This window comes from Rhinichthys klamathensis, unplaced genomic scaffold (genome assembly GCF_029890125.1).
Source record: "Rhinichthys klamathensis goyatoka isolate OS25496 unplaced genomic scaffold, OSU_Roscu_1.1 h1tg000117l_1, whole genome shotgun sequence".
In the NCBI taxonomy this organism is placed as follows: domain Eukaryota; kingdom Metazoa; phylum Chordata; class Actinopteri; order Cypriniformes; family Leuciscidae; genus Rhinichthys; species Rhinichthys klamathensis.
The window spans coordinates 1,192,041-1,209,647 of NW_026606654.1; the positions used below are offsets into that span (position 1 = coordinate 1,192,041).

The 17,607-nt window shown below is 39.5% G+C and overlaps 1 protein-coding gene and 1 pseudogene across 1 annotated transcript in view; both read left to right on the forward strand.

Moving 5' to 3' along the window:
• The window catches only part of alk (ALK receptor tyrosine kinase), a 468,950-nt gene that overhangs the window by 340,671 nt on the left and 110,672 nt on the right, over positions 1-17,607 (forward strand). The gene's annotated exons all lie outside the window — the stretch shown is intronic.
• On the forward strand, positions 14,670-14,786 carry LOC130088369 (5S ribosomal RNA; annotated as a pseudogene).

The window sequence follows — 17,607 nt, forward strand, 5'->3', positions numbered from 1 at the left end:
GACCGAAAATAAATAAGCAACTCTCTGATTATGTAATCCATTATGTGCATTTCTCTCTGTAGGCGTTCACTACGGAGATGGCGATCGCTGTCAAATCTGTCGAATTATGGAGATCGCTGTCAAATCATTATTTGTCCCTGGGAAAAGTAACGTTTCGCGGAATTGAAAAAGGAACTACGTTTTGTTACCAAATTTTCAGTACTAGCGCATTACACTACTTTTAACCCGAAAAAGTAGTTACGTTACTTTATAACGCGTTACACACAACACTGGTCTCTACTATCAGTTTAGGCTTACAATGATTTTGGGAAACGCAGACCAGACCGGTTACTTTCCCGGACTTCATTCAATTCCACTTTCTTGAATATACTTCCATAAAATAACCATTTATGCACACAAGAAGGAAATGGATACAGGTTTTGAATATCATGAGGTGTAAATGTTGACTGAATGAAATGTTTGGGGTAGAGTATTCCTCAAATAATTTAAGCGGCTTGATGTCCTTATGTTGTCTTCTATGAGTCTTAGAAACTGGCATTGTGCGTCCACACATTGAGAACCGCATTCATCGGTAACAGAAAAATTCTCTCAGGTAGGAGTTGTGTTCCTCAATAAAAAGCTACATGGGCTTGATTTCCTGAATTTTCGGATTACATTCTTTCAATACTTGATTTATGGCTCTATTTACGTTCAACATATGGTAATGAAGGGTCTGGATGCATGAGCATTGGAACAATTGTAAATCTTTTTTGTGAAGCTTTTGGAAAGCCTTAGATGCAGCATCTGGGCATTAACATTTTGTTTTACATCCCTTAAGCTAAAGGGAGAGAAGCAGTAGGCTCCTAAATCATGGAAAGAAATGTTGATAAATTTGCATCTCCTAAAGATCTCTGGAACTCACTGATGTTTTAGGTTGTATGTCTTTTCTCCCTTATGACCAAGAAGGAATTTACTATCTTGTGAAGCATTTCTTAGCCTGTTCGTAGAAGTGATTTGTCAAGGAGCTTTCTCAAGACCAACCTACATTCTGACAAGACTGTATATCATATCTCAGAAGAGCTTGTTGCCAGAAACTTGAAATACACCTGGTGACTCAGCCAAACTGCATCAGTCCTAGTGCCTATTAGTAGATATAAATGTGATATTCCTGTTGTCTCTTTATCAAAGGCAAACTAGACTATTTGAACTATATAGGTCTTGTTTTAAAAATAAATGTAAAAAAGAAGGTTCCAAAACCTAGCTTCCTCAATGTCTACTGCCTACCTTAAAGTTATGAAATCAAAATCGACAGTTCTCTTATTATTATTATTTTTTAATTCACGTGCTCTTGTGATCAAAATAACGTGATTGCTTGTCTATTTGGTGCAAGGCGAGACAACCTGTCATTCACATGAGCAATAGCAAATCACAACGATCCAACCATCCAATCAATTTATGATGGACAAAACCAAATCCCACCCTACATTTCTTTCTTGTTTGAGAAGCCATTTCACTTGGATATAAGTCACAAAGGGAACAAAAAGCTATCGCAGCTTCAGTCTCATGTCAACATTAAAAGGCAGCATTCTAATGGTCATGGAACCTTTTGTGTCTTTTTTGGCAGCAAAACTCTGAAAATAACAACAAATCTCTGTGCCACACGAATACCGCTTTGACTCAGCTTCAATAATTTCAGACGTTATGTTGCTGATCTTAAGCTGCAGTCTTTCAATAAAAATACATGGGGTTATATACTTTTAACTATAGCAATATATTTTATTTAATTTATAATTTTTTTTAATATGTAATTGTTTAGAAATGCATCTTGCTTTGTCCGCCAAATTGGATTTATTTTTTCATTAAGATTGTCCTCTCCATGAAGGTTGCATGTGATACTGCCTTAGTCCAGAAATAAATAACTTATGAGGCATTATGAAGTAATTCTAACATAACTAAATTCCATAATTTTCATGATTTGTTTGAGCCATAGACTAGCAGTTAGCTTGTGTGCTCCCTATATTATTTTTATTTATGTGATCTGAGTGGTATGTTTTATTAGACTTCATTATGTGAATATATTCTAGTAATTTATGAAACTCTTGTTTTAATTTTCTAAAATATATTTAAAATGTAGTCAAATATACCGTTCGATATTACAGTACATTGCATTCGCTTGAAATCAAATCCTCTCAGCACTTCCATATTCATCTATTCCTCTCCCATGCAATGCTTATATGTTTTTCTGTTTTTAAGTATCACCATCAGTTTACTACTTTCATAAAATTTGTCATCCTTATTTCCTTGTCTATCCATGTGGCATTTACAGTTCTTGTGGAAAAGTGCACAATAACCCACACTTCTTTGCCATCTTCTGCATGAATGCTAGATTTGTCCTTTCAGAAACTCATTGCTATAAGCATCAGCTGCTATGCAGTGTGAACATTTTGTTTTGTACAGCTAAAACGCTGTAGATGGCAATGTTTTTGACCATGTCCCCTGAGGCAGTTGAGCCAGAACCATCAAAAATGAAATGGCGTTTTCATTGTGTTAATGAACTTGCAGCTTATTATATCAGGGGCTTTGTTCTGGCTCTGTAAGTTCTTTGATGTGTGCATCTTGTATCTCAGTATGCATTGGCAAGACCACATAACCGCGCGTCTGAAGTAAAACTGCTTCAGAAGTTTTGTGTGGCCGTTCGTTTTCATTTTCGCCATATTCCTGTTCTAAAGAATCACAGCAACACTGTGTAGTTTCATTTGAAATCAATAGTTCATCTCTTACTACTATTGAACTTAATTGAAAATAGTAATTAATTTAGGGAATTTTTTATCAAAGCATTTCAAGATGATGTTTGATACCAATCGAGAAAAGTATAATATTCCTCCACCTTGAAATATCCATCCATAATTAAATTAGACTGGCTCTATTTCATTGCATCTCAACACGAGTGTGGTTAATAATGAGGCATATTGTTGCCTCATAAATAACCACCACAATGCTTGTTAAGAACCACAGCATCATATATCATTAGCATATTTCTAATTCGTCCAATGAAACACAATGTTCAATAAACAAAATCATCATAGCATCCATTAAACACATGATTGGAATTTATAGTAACTTGCCATTCCGCATTTTCCAGTGCCTTTCTGTAAACTATTCACAGTCAGCCTGTTGAATACAGCTCTTCTTTTTATATCCCTTGACCTTAGCTGTAGTCTCTGACTCATTTTGGAGGTGTTACGGGTTCTCAAGAAGTTTTGATTTGTTCCGCTTTACTCTGAATTAGCACTATAACGGGTTTCTCTCCTTTATATATATATATATATATTTTTTTTTTGTCCCTGCTTGTTCGACACAGTAGCCTTTAGTCTTGCATGTAAAACAAGTAACTGTTGTTTAAGTTTTGATTTCTTGGCAGATACACAACTACCAATTTGATGCTTTTCATAAAGAGACAGTAAAACTAATCCATATGAATTGAGTGGTTTAGTCCACATTTTCTGAAGAGACTCGATCGCTTTATTTGATGAACAGATTGAATTTCACAAATAATTATTGATCATCGAACAAACAGAAGCTCAACCGAACCTGCTTGACGCGTGAGAACAAACCTGAAAGCTCAAATGTGCTGGGTAACACGAGAATGAACCTTATTGGTTCTTGCTGAAGCTCAAACGTGCTGCGTAACACGAGAATTAACCTTATTGGTTCTTGCTGAAGCTCAAACGTGCTGCGTAACACGAGAATGAACCTTATTGGTTCTTGCTGAATCTCAAATGTGCTGCGTAACACGAGAATGAACCTTATTGGTTCTTGCTGAATCTCAAATGTGCTGCGTAACAAAAGGATGAACCTCATTGGTTCTTGCAGAAGCTCAAACGTGCTGCGTAACACGAGAATGAACCTTATTGGTTCTTGCTGAAGCTCAAACGTACTGCGTAACACGAGAATGAACCTCATTGGTTCTTGCTGAAGCTCAAACATGCTCTGTAACACGAGGATGAACCTCATTGGTTCTTGCTGAAGCTCAAACGTGCTGCGTAACACGAGGATGAACCTCATTGGTTCTTGCGAAACTCAAACGTTCTGCGAAACAAGATAATGCCCATCACATGGAGGGACTGCTAATATTTTAAAGTTTATTTTTCTTCTGCACCCTTACATTGTTTTTTTTTGTTTTTTTCTTGGTAACTCCCAGATTGTTGAGGAGAACGATGGGCTAAGGGGTGGTCTTGCAGTCTCCACTCCTGATGCAATCGGGTGACATACTACAACTCCAGCAGCTTTGATGTCTCCTCTGCTCAAATAGTTGCAGTGTACTGGTTTATATCAGAGCTTCGATTTGGTAACATGGAGTGGTGAAGAATGTGAGAAATTGAGAGATGGGAAAACTGAGCAAAGAGGTGGGGTTTTTGTAAAGAGCCAGTGTTAGTCACTAAATGGAAAAACTGAATGTATTGATCCAAGGCTAGAAGGACAATGAATTTGGCTCAATGATCTATGGCACATGAGCAGATGCATGCCTCAAATTCCAAATGAATACCCCTTCGAAACCTGCTGATAACCCGGTTTTTCAAAACTAGTACGTCTTAAAACTAAGCGGACCACACAAATTGATAATGCAGAGCTCCTTATCACATGCATCATCTCCTGTTTACTTGTGCTACAGAGAGCAAAACACAATGAATACTGGACTTATTTACCTTTTATTTTATGTTAAATGAATAGTTGAAATTAAAATTCTGTTTTATTTACTTGTCAAGTCAAGTCACCTTTATTTATATAGCGCTTTATACAATGCAGATTGTTTCAAAGCAGGTTTACAGTGATAACGGGAAAATTATTCAAATAAAAACAGTTCATTTCGGCTGTACAGCAGCTCTAAAAGAAAATAGTTCAGCTGAAGTCTCTTGTATTGTCTTTCCAAACCTGAAGTGTGTGTGAGATCTCAGTGTTTGAGACTGACAACCACATTTACTTACATGCGTGAGTCTCAAAATGTCCTGTCCATACAGCAGCTTACAATAGTTTCTCGAGTGCTGCCTGTATAAACAGTCAACGGAAGTCAAGCCCATATTCTATTTGTAACCATAGTGACAATGACTAAAGTAATATCAAAGAGGGTGATGCCTTATCACATTTGAGAGTCCATTTGAGGTGCGAGTTCATCCGTGAAGTCTTTATTAACTGACAGACGCTTTTATATCTGAGTGCAGCATTTGAATTGCACATAGACCACAAAACTGAGAGAAGCTCTGGTGCAAGACAGTGCCTGGATCTGAAACACAGCTCATATGTGACGCAGAGCGGCTCTCTCACACTGACAGAAACTAGTTGTGCATTTTGGTTCTGTACACACAGCAGGTCTTTGATGAAAATGCAGTTGTGAGGCTTGAAAATGGATGGGTGGGAGTTTGGTTATAGAATACAGTTGTCACTCTCTTAAGAATTAAGCACACTTTTGGGGTTCCAATTGTGTGAACAATTGTGCGAACGTAATCGTTTTAAGGACTTAAATGCAAGACAAGTCAACCGTATTCTACTGCTGTGTGAACGTGGTCCATTTAGTCAGAAAACATGCCAGTTGCCAATCAGAAGTTGGAATTTGTAACCGGTCCTACTCGACCCACTCAGGGGGGCGTTTCCCAAAAACATCATTAGCCAACTATGGTCGCATTTTCACCATAGTTCAACAAGTCGTGTTTCCCGAAACCATAGTTCTAACGAACATTCACAAACAGCATCGCAAAGTTGTGTGCTTGGAGTGACAGCATTCGACCTGTGGTTAGAAGTTTCTTGTTTTCATGACATGTGGACTCAATAAATCCTTATCTTGAGCCAAATAAGCAAGCTGGCATTCGGTACAATATTTTATTTAGAATACATACAAATGTTATTTACGTCTTTTAGTTTGTCAAGAGATTTAAAGCGCCGTTTTTGAATAGTGCACATGTGCGAATGTGCTCTAGTGCGTACGAACAAGCCTAGATTGAATCTTGAAATAAAGCAAAATATAATAGTCCTCAGATGCCATGTCCGTAATAGCAAAACATCTAGCATTAATTCGATCTCAAACAGATTCATTAAAAGAAGTTATAACTCCAAGACCTGCATGACATCATTAACCAACGTGGTTGAATGACCAATTTGCGACAATAAATCATGACTAGCTAGTTGATTTCTTAAACGATGTATTGTACTATGGTAGTTAAGCAGCCAGTTACGTCAATGTACATGACACACCCCAGAGCGGGATTCGAACCGGTGTCTCCAGCATGCGAGGCATGTGTGCTAACAAGTACGCTAAAGACCACAGTCTCCAGCCTCCGTTACAAAAGGGAGAACCAAAGATGGGCTGTTTTGATGTATCAGAGGTTTTTGAAGGTGTAAAATCTCTGGTGTGATCACTGATTACATAAACCTAAGCTCTCCTGTGTCTTGTTTCCACAGCCTCTTTTGCTAGATGTGTTGGGATTTGTTTTGACGGACTGTGTGGAATATATAAAGATACGGTTGCGTTTAAGCTTTCATCAAGAGACAGGGGAAGGGTTACAAGTGTAGCAAATACAAAAGCATTCTTCCATTCGGTGAATTCCATGAAGATGCGTTGCTCGCATACTGAAAATGTCACCTGTCAAACGTATTCTTCCAGAGCGTCTTATATCTAGCTGCCCGTTTCCTTGACCCTTCATCTCCATTTTTGTGTAACAACTGGAAGTTCATCTCTTGTTCACCTGTTGCACCAAAAAGTTGAATCGTATTTAGGCCCTTAGAAACGGAACAGAATGAATTCATCAATTAAAGAATGTAGGGAAACATTACAAAAGATGTTTCGATGAAAGCCAGCGAAGCTGTTCGTCTGTCGAGAGAGGATAAGGCTGCATGCGTGAAACGAATCCTACAGTGAATTGAAAAGCGCGTCACATCAGCATGACACAGTGCCCTCCCACATCGAGACTCAACTGCAGGGAGACGCTTCACGTGGGCGAGAGAACTGAAGGGAGGTGATGTTTAGTCAGGGACGAGCATTAGGGGGTCAGGATTATCATGTTTTTAAGCGTCCTCTAATACAGTCGATGAAGGTTGAACTAGGGCTGATGATGGAGTGAATAAAAAGAATAGCAAGAAAGTGACTGAACTGGAAAAACATGTTGACAGATGCAGGTGTGCTTATCAGAAAGTCTATTGAATGTGTATTAGACAATTAAAAAGACAAAATGTAGGTTGGTGAATTTGATTTTAGTCTTTATGATTAGGCGTTTATAGACGCATTTGTATATGGAAGATTATTTTTGACAATAGTTGTTTGCTTGTTTTTGCCATGAGCATTTTTTGTTGTTGTTGCTTTTAACTCTTTCCCCTCCATTGACGAAATATTCCGTCATTTATGAGACAACGATTAACCGACATTGACTGAATTTTTTGGGCTTTCCGTATTTTCACCGCTACACGGTAGCAGGCGCTAATAGGCATCTTTTGAAAGAGTACTGAATCTCCTGATCAAAACACAGGCGAAGAAGAAGCAGAAACAAGTGACAGCATATGTAAGCAGATACATACTGTGGGCCGTATTTTAACGATCTAAAACGCAAGTGTCAAGCGCAAAGCGCAAGTAACTTTATGGGCGGATCTCGGCGCTGTTGCTATATTCCAGGCGGGATAAATGCCTATTGCGCCTGGCGCAAATCTAAAAGGGGTTGGTCTGAAGTAGCTTCATTATTCATAGGTGTGGTTTGGGCGTAACGTGAAATAAACCAATCAGAGCGTCATCTCACATTCCCTTTAAGAGCTGGCGCGCTTGTTCTAAAGCGGATTCCTATTATAACGGCGGATTTGCCAGGCACGCGCCAGGAGCGGTTCACAGCCGAGGAGAGCAACGTTCTCGTCAGGGCCGTAAAACACAGAGAAGTGACATTGGGCATGGAGAAACCCACCCAAATTAACTTCTGTTAAACAGGTGTATGATAATTTGGGTAAATGTGTAAGCTACATGTATGCTTTAATGCTTTTATAATAAATTGTCTATCTATCTATCTATCTATCTATCTATCTATCTATCTATCTATCTATCTATCTATCTATCTATCTATCTATCTATCTATCTATCTATCTATCTATCTATCTATCTATCTATCTATCTATCGTAATAATGTATGATTTGCAAAAATGAAAACTGCTGCTTAGATGAGAGAATCAAAGTGTATGCCTGTTGTGCACACGCTACATTGATTATGGCCAAGCATGCGCCCTTAAAATAGCATAATGAACAACACGCAACGCGCCACTGACTTTAGACTAGTTTTTTTCTGGTCAGTGGCGCAATTGTTTTATGGAACAGCTAAATAGCACCAGGGATTGTTTGCGCTGGAACACGCCTCCTTTTTTGCGCTGAACCGCCCAGGGAGCGCAAGTTCATTTCCTAGTTTAGCGATGTGCGTCTGTGGAGGGAAAATCGCGCTTTGCGCGGGTGCAAAATAGGAATGATACATGCGTCGGTGTACAAAGTCAATTGCGCTGGGTGCAAGATAGGGCCCTGTATGTAAAATAATGTGATTATCAACATTATAGCATATAGATCAAAACATGCCTAATGTTACCGAATGAAATGTGGACCCAAGACGAGGTATAGGGCTGTGCAAGCATTTATGATTTGATCATCCTTCTGAATCCGATCCTGATGTAGTCAGCTTTTTGCTCCAAATTTTGCTTATTTTATGAAACCTATACTCACATTCAAATGTTGATAAAAAATAATGCATGAAGCTAGAACAAAAAGTTTGTTTGTTTGTATGTTTAAGCAGATGGTCTGTTCTTTCTTTTTACATATGTGTACGTTCAGATATTCATACAACTATATATTCTGGGGTCCATGAAACAAAAATTTTGTGAAAATGATAAAAACTGCTGGCGGTGGCTGGCAACTCTGGCAGGGAAAGAGTTAAAATAGCATTTCATTAATAGTGAAAGTGGCCCATGTGCTTTTTGCTTCAGTTATATCGCTACCTCTGATGCACGCTGGGTACGTTATGTATATATTACCTGTGTAACCGGCTGAAGTGATGCAACCTTTTATCCTTTTCCTATTTTCTTTATAAGGGTGATTTTAGAGAATCCAGCAGTAATATTTTTCCGTTGAATGTCTGCAGGCGTAAATCAATTGTAGTCCGCGGGGCTGCTAGCAGCAAGGCCAGCTTTCATTCTGTCTACCGGTGCAGAATAAACAAATCTGTCTGCTTACATGGGCACTGGCCAAGATTAAGTTTATTGAGAACAGTGCGACTTAAGATATCACAGAAAGGTGCTGCCTCACACATGGATTTCTGGCTAGCTTTATCTGTCAGAGATGATGCCTGTTGTTGTAAGCCCTGCTATGTAGGGGAGCTCGGCTTCTGTTGAACCACCTGTTTTATTGCTGTCAACAAGATTAGACCCAACTAGGCTGCATCGTAATACTGTTGATGGAGATGCTTGGCAAAATCAGCCCATCATTGGCAATTTAGAGCCACATCTGGCATCTGTTGTTTTCATTAGCATCACAAGGCTACAGCAAGGCTTGTCGGAAGGAGTCTGCGTACCGAACCCCACCTAAACAGCCCCTTCCTTCTCGCTCGAAGCTTTATTGTAGGGGTTGCACTGACTGGTCAGCTTGTCGATTAGTTCTGCATCTTGTTGTTGCATTGGGTCTGATTTGAATAGTCAACCTGACAAGCGAAATACACTTCCAGTCAAAAGTTTGGAATAATTACGATTTTTAAATGTTTTTGAAAGACGTCTCTCACGCTCAACAACAAGGCTGCATTTATTTGATAAAAAAAACTGTACAAACAATGATATTGTGAAATACTAATACAATTTTAAAGAACGTTTTTTTTATTATTATTATCTGAATTTATATTTTAAATGTAATTAATTCCTGTAGATTTGAAAATCAAGCTTTTTCTCGTTATGGTTGAATCATGGAAGCTACACCAGTTACTTTGCCAAGCTATTTATTATTTATTATTTTTATACATGTGTCAGACATACGAGAGAAACAGGCATAGAAGAATAAGGCTACAGGCGAGGCGATCTTCATTCCAGATTTCTCTGTTCCCCATTTCTCTATCCCCTCACCCCATCATGCCAGCTGTAATGGTTTCTCCGTGTTTCTCCTCCCTCACCCCATCATGCCTCTGTTTCTCTGGGGTTACACTATAAGGATTGAGTTTATATACACCACTGAGGGACTTAGTTACAACTTCCATAGCAAAACATGTTGCTTATGTTTAAAATGGAACGTATACTTCATGCTTACACATGGCACAATCCACTTTCCGTATTAAGAAACTATCCCTCGGTGTGTACATTTGTGGTACATTTGCATCAGTTGAAACATTCCTTTCCTTATAAAGAACATGCCAACTGTACACATTTGAAGTACACATCATCATTGGAAAGTCCTATCATCCTACGCTCAGTGAACACACATATATCTCATCCCATATCTCTCATCGTACAGCTCACATGTACAACATACTCTGACTTCACAAAGAACCGGCCTGGACAACTACATTACGAGAAAGCTGCTTTGCGCTGCACAAATGTGTCACTAACATGTTGCAGGTTTTCTTGTGTGGTTTTGCTTTCAGTATCTTACAGCGAGGGTGATATGAGCTCTGTGTCATCTGAAGGTTTTAGATCCAGTCACCGTTCTTCGGAGCTGCTCCCATCAGTGTCCTGTTCTATGTGTGGCTCAAATGCTCCACTCGCAATTGAGATATAAAAGCTCCTTTCAGGTTAATGAAGATTTGACGCATGATTTTGCGGCTTTGATATTTCTTTGGTCTGTGTCACTATAGTTACTGTTATACAGGCTTGACTCCTGTTGCACGTTCATTTAAGACTCTACTGTAAGTTGCTGTTTGAACGGTTCATTTCAAGACTCACACCTGCAAGTAAATGCGGTTGTCAATCCCAAAAATTGTCTGTGTGGACATATCCAATATGTGAAAACCTGCATCTAGCAGAGACTTCTGTTACTCCTCCAAACAGGTTCTCCTTTAAAGCATGAAAACAAATCCCTTGAATTGACTTAAAGAAACCCCAAATATGATGCACTTGCATGACATCTCATGCCAGTGCCAGTGATTCTAGTTAATAAAGTTATAAATATTAATATTTTTCTCACAAAAATGCATCGCTTCGCTTCAGAAGGCCTTTATAAACCCTTCTTTTATGATGGATGGATATGCTTTTTTTGGGCTTTAAAATCTCAGTTACTATTCACTCCCATTATAAAGCTTGGAAGAGCCCAGGATATAAAAAAAAACATATAACTCCGATTGTGTTTGGCTGAAGGAAGTCATATACACCTAGGGTGGCTTGAGGGTGAGAAAATTAATATTAATGAACATAATATAATATTAATTTTTGGGTGAACTAACCCTTTAAGTACTGTGTGGGTATCAGTGACATAATATAGGTTTAAGAAACAAGGTACACATAACTCCATACCAGAGTTTCCGCTAGAAAAAAATGGTGCCGGTCAAAGTGAGTTTTCGTTTTACGGATATTTTGATGATATGCCGGTCAAATATCGCCTCTTAATTAGTCAAGTGGAGGAAAACTGGAGGCAGGCTATGTAACTTAAAAAATCACATAATCAGGCTGTATTGAATGCAACATGTTTATTAGCCTAACTTTCAAATAGACGGAAAAAAAACATGAATGTCCGATTGGCGTCAATCAACGCCAATTGTTTTTACTATGGTTTCACATTCATAGTTTAACAAACCAATCCCCCTTCCCCACATAAAATATCTGAATAGTAGCCTATTGTTTTTACTCAAGCATACTTAATTATACACTCTCAGTAGGCTATGTCTCATTTAGCATGGTAACATTTAAATTGGCCACCGTGAAATGACTCCTTGTCAAATTAACTGGAACAAACAAATGACTAGGCCTATTACATTGTCTCACGTCATTTTAGGCTACTTTTTACGCTGTTTTGCAGTGCTGAATTGTGCAGCTGCCGACTTAAAATCAAAACTTCCCAGTGTCTCTCCACAACTTGCAATGCGCATAAGCCGCGTAATGGGCTTTTCACACAGGACGCGGAATGCGCAGCGCTGGCCGCTGGGTTCAGTGGTGCACTTCAGATACAACGTGATTTGCGCTGCGCTATGCCAGAGCAAAGTAGGCGGAGTTTTCAAAAACTTTAAGCGGGAGATCTATACGTCAGTATAATAACGTTAGTTATTTGTCCCTATACGACCTCAAACTTATCGTATTGTACAGCTCAGGAAATTCCGACACACAGTACTTGCCGTTCATCCATTTTGATTTCCGTGCTTGTTTGGATGTCCCATTTCTATTGGCCGCGCTGGTAATCGTCACAGAGCACAGTGGCAAAAGTTGAACTATTTTGAACTTTGACCGCGGCGTGCGCGCGAGGACGTCAATGGTGCGCACCGCTGCGCTTGCGCTTTGGTCGACGCAGCAACAAAACGTCTTCGCGCGGCGCAAGCCATTGAAATGAATGGGTTTCTTAGCGCAGCGCATTCCGTGTCCTGTGTGAAAGGCCCATAAGGGCCTGTTCACATATCGTGTCTTTTGCGCGCTCAAGTTCGTTATTTCAAATGTAGGCGCGCGATAAAAACATCTTGGTGTGGATTGAGGTAGGGCTGCTATTTTTATTTAACGAAAAATCTTAGTCTAACGGAAAAAAATTGCCAGTTTTTTGAAAGCTTTGTTCAAACGGATTCAGTGTTTTCTTTTTGTCATCTTAATTTGTTAATTGTTTAAGTAAAAAAATATATATTTAGTGTTGGCCAATTTTATGTTTTTTATTTGTATTATTCTGTTTTTCTCTGTTGTCACTGTCAGAAATGTTGCAGGTGCGTGAAAATTTGATCTGAATCCAGGTTCTGTTGTTGATCTGTTCTGTATGCTGCTGTTTGCACTTTGCACGTTAAAATAAACCCTTTGATAAAAAAAAATTAAAAAATGTTTGTATTTTTAACGGGTCACAGATAGGTACACATCAATTTTATTTTTATTTAATGCCAATTCAATATTATAATCTTATCAGTTAATGGTTAATAATCGATTAACGAGCGGCGGTTGTCGGTCAGGAAATAGAACCGAAATGAGCATCCCTACTGGATAGATTTCGTTGAAATTACATATGAGGACTTCGCGGGCTGTGGAGAAATGCAATCCTCCATATCCACGGAGCGCTGTCATGACAGCGGGGGCATCACGTCACAGGCTTACGGCATCGATAAGAGGAGCGGTGTCCGCAGACTCAATGCTTGTAAAATGGGAAATAATCCTTCTGATCGGTCGGTGTATTTTTGCTTTATACATTTTAGGCTTATTCTCAGATTCAGATTGTGTTAGGGGGGCGGGATTATTAGGCCATTTTAATCGGACAATTTGACCGGAGAGATTTAATTTTGTCGGACATTTCATTTTTTTCCCGCCCAATGTCCGATAATTACCGGACAACAGAAACTCTGCTCCATATATCACAAAGCAAAAAGTTACTAAATGCGACAAAATCAACCACAACAATAGCATATTCAACAGTTGAATTCAACAGTGAAACTTTTTTTGGGGTGAAATTTGTAAATAATATTATATATAAATAATAGAACGCTCCTAAATAATATTTACTTATAAATATTAAGCAAATTTGTACTCTGTTCAAGCATGTTGAAGTCATACCTATCGTATTCAATGTTAAATATCTTCTGCTGTATTTACTTTCCCACATTTTTTTGTATATCAGACACATAAGGTCAAGATGCCATAAGCATAGTGCATTCCAGCCGAATCCAATAACCCTGAGCTTCCCTACCTATGTACCGCTTTGATGCATATCCTTCCTCTGAGCTTCCAAGCTATTATCACAAGACACATGATGTGCTTCTCCCAGCGGCGTCAAACTCTACACAAATGAAATAGAGAAATCGATCAAATGTGTCAGCTAGACTTTCCTTTTGAATTGGTGATGAGGAAAATATGGCCCAAAGCTGCAGCTTGTGTCAATCAAAGATCCATTGTGAGATCTGTTGGTTTCTGTTTGGCTCAGGAGTTCTTAAAAGACTGTCGAACACATCTTCCCTTCAACTCTGGCAGACGACCACCTCTGGTTCAGAGTCTTGCACTGGAGCACAAAGGTCTCATGTGGTTACAAAGCTCCTGCTATGATCCTGTGTGTATACATGACCGCAGGGCGAATGGTAACAACCTAAAATCTTAAAAAACTTCAAGGCCAGCAGCAGTTATGAGGCCTTTAAAAGTGGAGGTACAGCTGCAGACTGCACTCTGCATATTAACTGCCAGGTTCTGCTATGACTGTCAGTTATATATCTCGTAAATGCATGTGAAGTCGTTTAGCTACTCATTAAATCTGAGTAGACTAGGGGCTTGGTCATTTTCACGCTGATGGCATCGTAATTGCAAAAGACTCTGAAATAACAAAGATTTTGAAACAATCTTTTTTACAACCTGCCAAGTAAATGTGCCAGAGGCAGTTGTGAACAGGAACTATGTCTGAGTGGTATTAACAACCAATTTATTTATGCATATCTATTTATTGTAACCTGACATTAGTAAATTATGTTATATCAACAAGTCCGGGAGGAACACATTCAAATGATCTACCAGTCAGCATGGGAGGAGGCATCTAGGCTAAATTGGCCAGCAGCCATATCACCCTGTAGCTCAAGACTGGTTGCCCACTGAAGCTAAGCAGGGTTGAGCCTGGTTAGTACCTGGATGGGAGACCTCCTGGGAAAACCAGGTTGCTGCTGGAAGAGGTGTTAGTGAGGCCAGCAGGGGGCGCTCACCCTGTGGTCTGTGTGGGTCCTAACACCCCCAGTATAGTGACGGGGACACTATACTGTCAAAGAGCACCGTCCTTCGGATGAGACGTAAAACCTAGGTCCTGACTCTCTGTGGTCATTAAAAATCCCATGGCACTTCTTGTAAAAGAGTAGGGGTGTAACCCCGGTGCCCTGGCCACATTCCATCCCCATCCACTGAATTGGCTCTATCACTCTCTCTCCTCTCCACCTGTAGCTGGTGTGTGGTGAGAGCACTGGCGCCATTGTACTGTGGTTGCCGTCGCATCATCCAAGTGGATGCTGCACACTGGTGGTGGTTGAGGAGAGATTCCCTGATATGATTGTAAAGTGCTTTGGGTGTACAGTAGTACATGAAAGCGCTATATAAATGCCTCGTTCATTCATTCATATTATTGTGTTAGTTTAGCAAATTCATTTGCTGAGGTCTATTGCAGATATAGATAATGATACATGCGTCTTCCTACGGTTGCAGACGCTCAGTCAACTTGCTCTCGAGTGTTCATAGACTGGCTTTGACCGATCCAAATTGGCGGATGTCTTACATTTAGTGGCCCATAGAAACAGCTGCTAATGAGGCATCTATGTATATACGTATATAAAAAGTATATCTATGGGTTTGAGCATGTTGCTAAGTGATTAAAGTTCTGGGTTGTTGTTAGATGGCATCCTACTTTCCCAGGTCAAAACATCCAACCCCCTCATTTCTAGCCCCAATATAGTCACATCCAATGTTTTGAGAGTTATGTTTAGAGAACAAATATGCAGTCTGATGCTGTTTATCAGGGTTTTTATTTTTCACTAGAAGGTTGCTTGAGTTCTAAGTTGTTTACAGCATGCAGGGATTTCATTGGCCTCCTTTATTCTGGTACTAAACCGTGTCTGGCCATTAGTTCAAAATACTCATCTGTTTAGGAATGGGTTGTGTTACGACCCCCGAGATAGTCTAGGGTTTCAGGGCTCTAACATTTAAAATTTACATTAAAGAGAAACATATATAATCTATGTGCTGTACAAAGAACCACAAATCCAGGTAACTGTGCAAAAAGCCAATACCTTTATTCAGTACAACAAAATGTTAAAGGCAAGAATTAAAGAAGACAAACATGTAAAGAATATATACAGTGGATACAGTATTTCTGTATGATAGTCAATATCACAAAAAGGAAGAGGGGGCGTGGACGCCGCTATAGAAAAGAGAGTAACAAAACCAAAAGAAGTCTCACTTTTATATAAATAACCTCTAACCCTAACTAAGAAAAATAAATAAAGAAAACAAACATCTTCAGCATCTGTGACGCCCTAACTTATCTTCACTATACTCCCACAACCAAAAGTAACCTAACCTAATGTACTAGACAACCCGAAACCCCTACATGTTGCAGTGTGTCACGTGACATCCTTACCTGTCCGCCTCTTTCAGGACTAGTAACTTACAGTGGGCCCACTGTAAATAGCTCATGTTACATAAAACAAAAGAAACGAATACAAGAAGAATATACACATACACTCAAATCAAGCACACAAACAAAAGGGTTATCTCAATAACAGCAGGATCATTTGTGCAAGATATAAACCCAAAGCCGCATGGGGAAGAGAAACGTCTTGGGTTCTCTTTTATTCGAGGTGGTCTTTCCCCATTGGCGACGGAGGTGATGGATGACGTCAGCGCTGATGATGATTGACAGACTACTGGACCAATCACGGGTACCTAAGAAGTGAAAGTAAACAAGAGAAGCAGGGAGAGAAACAAAGAAAACACACACGCGAAACAGGGACGTAACAGGTTGTAACCCAGAGGTGAAGAGAACTCAGAATAATGTAAGCAATACAAGGAGATGCTTTAAAAATATTCTACTGAAAGAGACTAAATCTGAAAAGCCTTTTTTATCAACAAAAATATAATACTTTTTGTATTTATGTACATAATTATGTCCACATTGTTTTTTATTCCTTCTATTTTTAAAGGGTTAGTTCACCCAAAAATGAAAATTATGTCATTAATGACTCACCCTCATGTCGTCCCAAGCCCGTAAGACCTCCGTTCATCTTCGGAACACAGTTTAAGATATTTTAGATTTAGTCCGAGAGCTTTCTGTCCCTCCATTGAAAATGTATGTACGGTATACTGTCCTTGTCCAGAAAGGAAATAAAGACATCATCAAAGTAGTCAATGTGACATCAGTGGGTTAGTTAGAGTGTTTTGAACCGTCGAAAATACATTTTGGTCCAAAAATAACAAAAACTAGGACTTTATTCAGCATTGTATTGTCTTCCGGTTCTGTTGTGGATCCGCGTTCAGTGCCGCCGCTGACGTAAGACGCTGCTGACGTGTGTCTGGTGGGTCCGTTTATTCGGGTTCAAATAAATATGGCTGGGCAAAAAAATGCAAGTCTTCCTCTGTGTGGAAATCCTTAGACATGTTTGCGAAGATTGTTTTGTTTCCAGCGTGCGTCTCCCTCAGACTGTAAACGAAGCTCGGGCGCACCAGACACACGTCAGCAGCGTCTTACGTCAGCAGCGGCACTGAACGCGGATCCACAACAGAACCGGAAGACAATACACACACACACACCAGACACACGTCAGCAGCGTCTTACGTCAGCGGCGGCACTGAACGCGGATCCACAACAGAACCGGAAGACAATACAATGCTGAATAAAGTCGTAGTTTTTGTTATTTTTGGACCAAAACGTATTTTCGACCCTTCAAAACATTCTAACTAACCCACTGATGTCACATGGACTACTTTGATGATGTATTTATTTCCTTT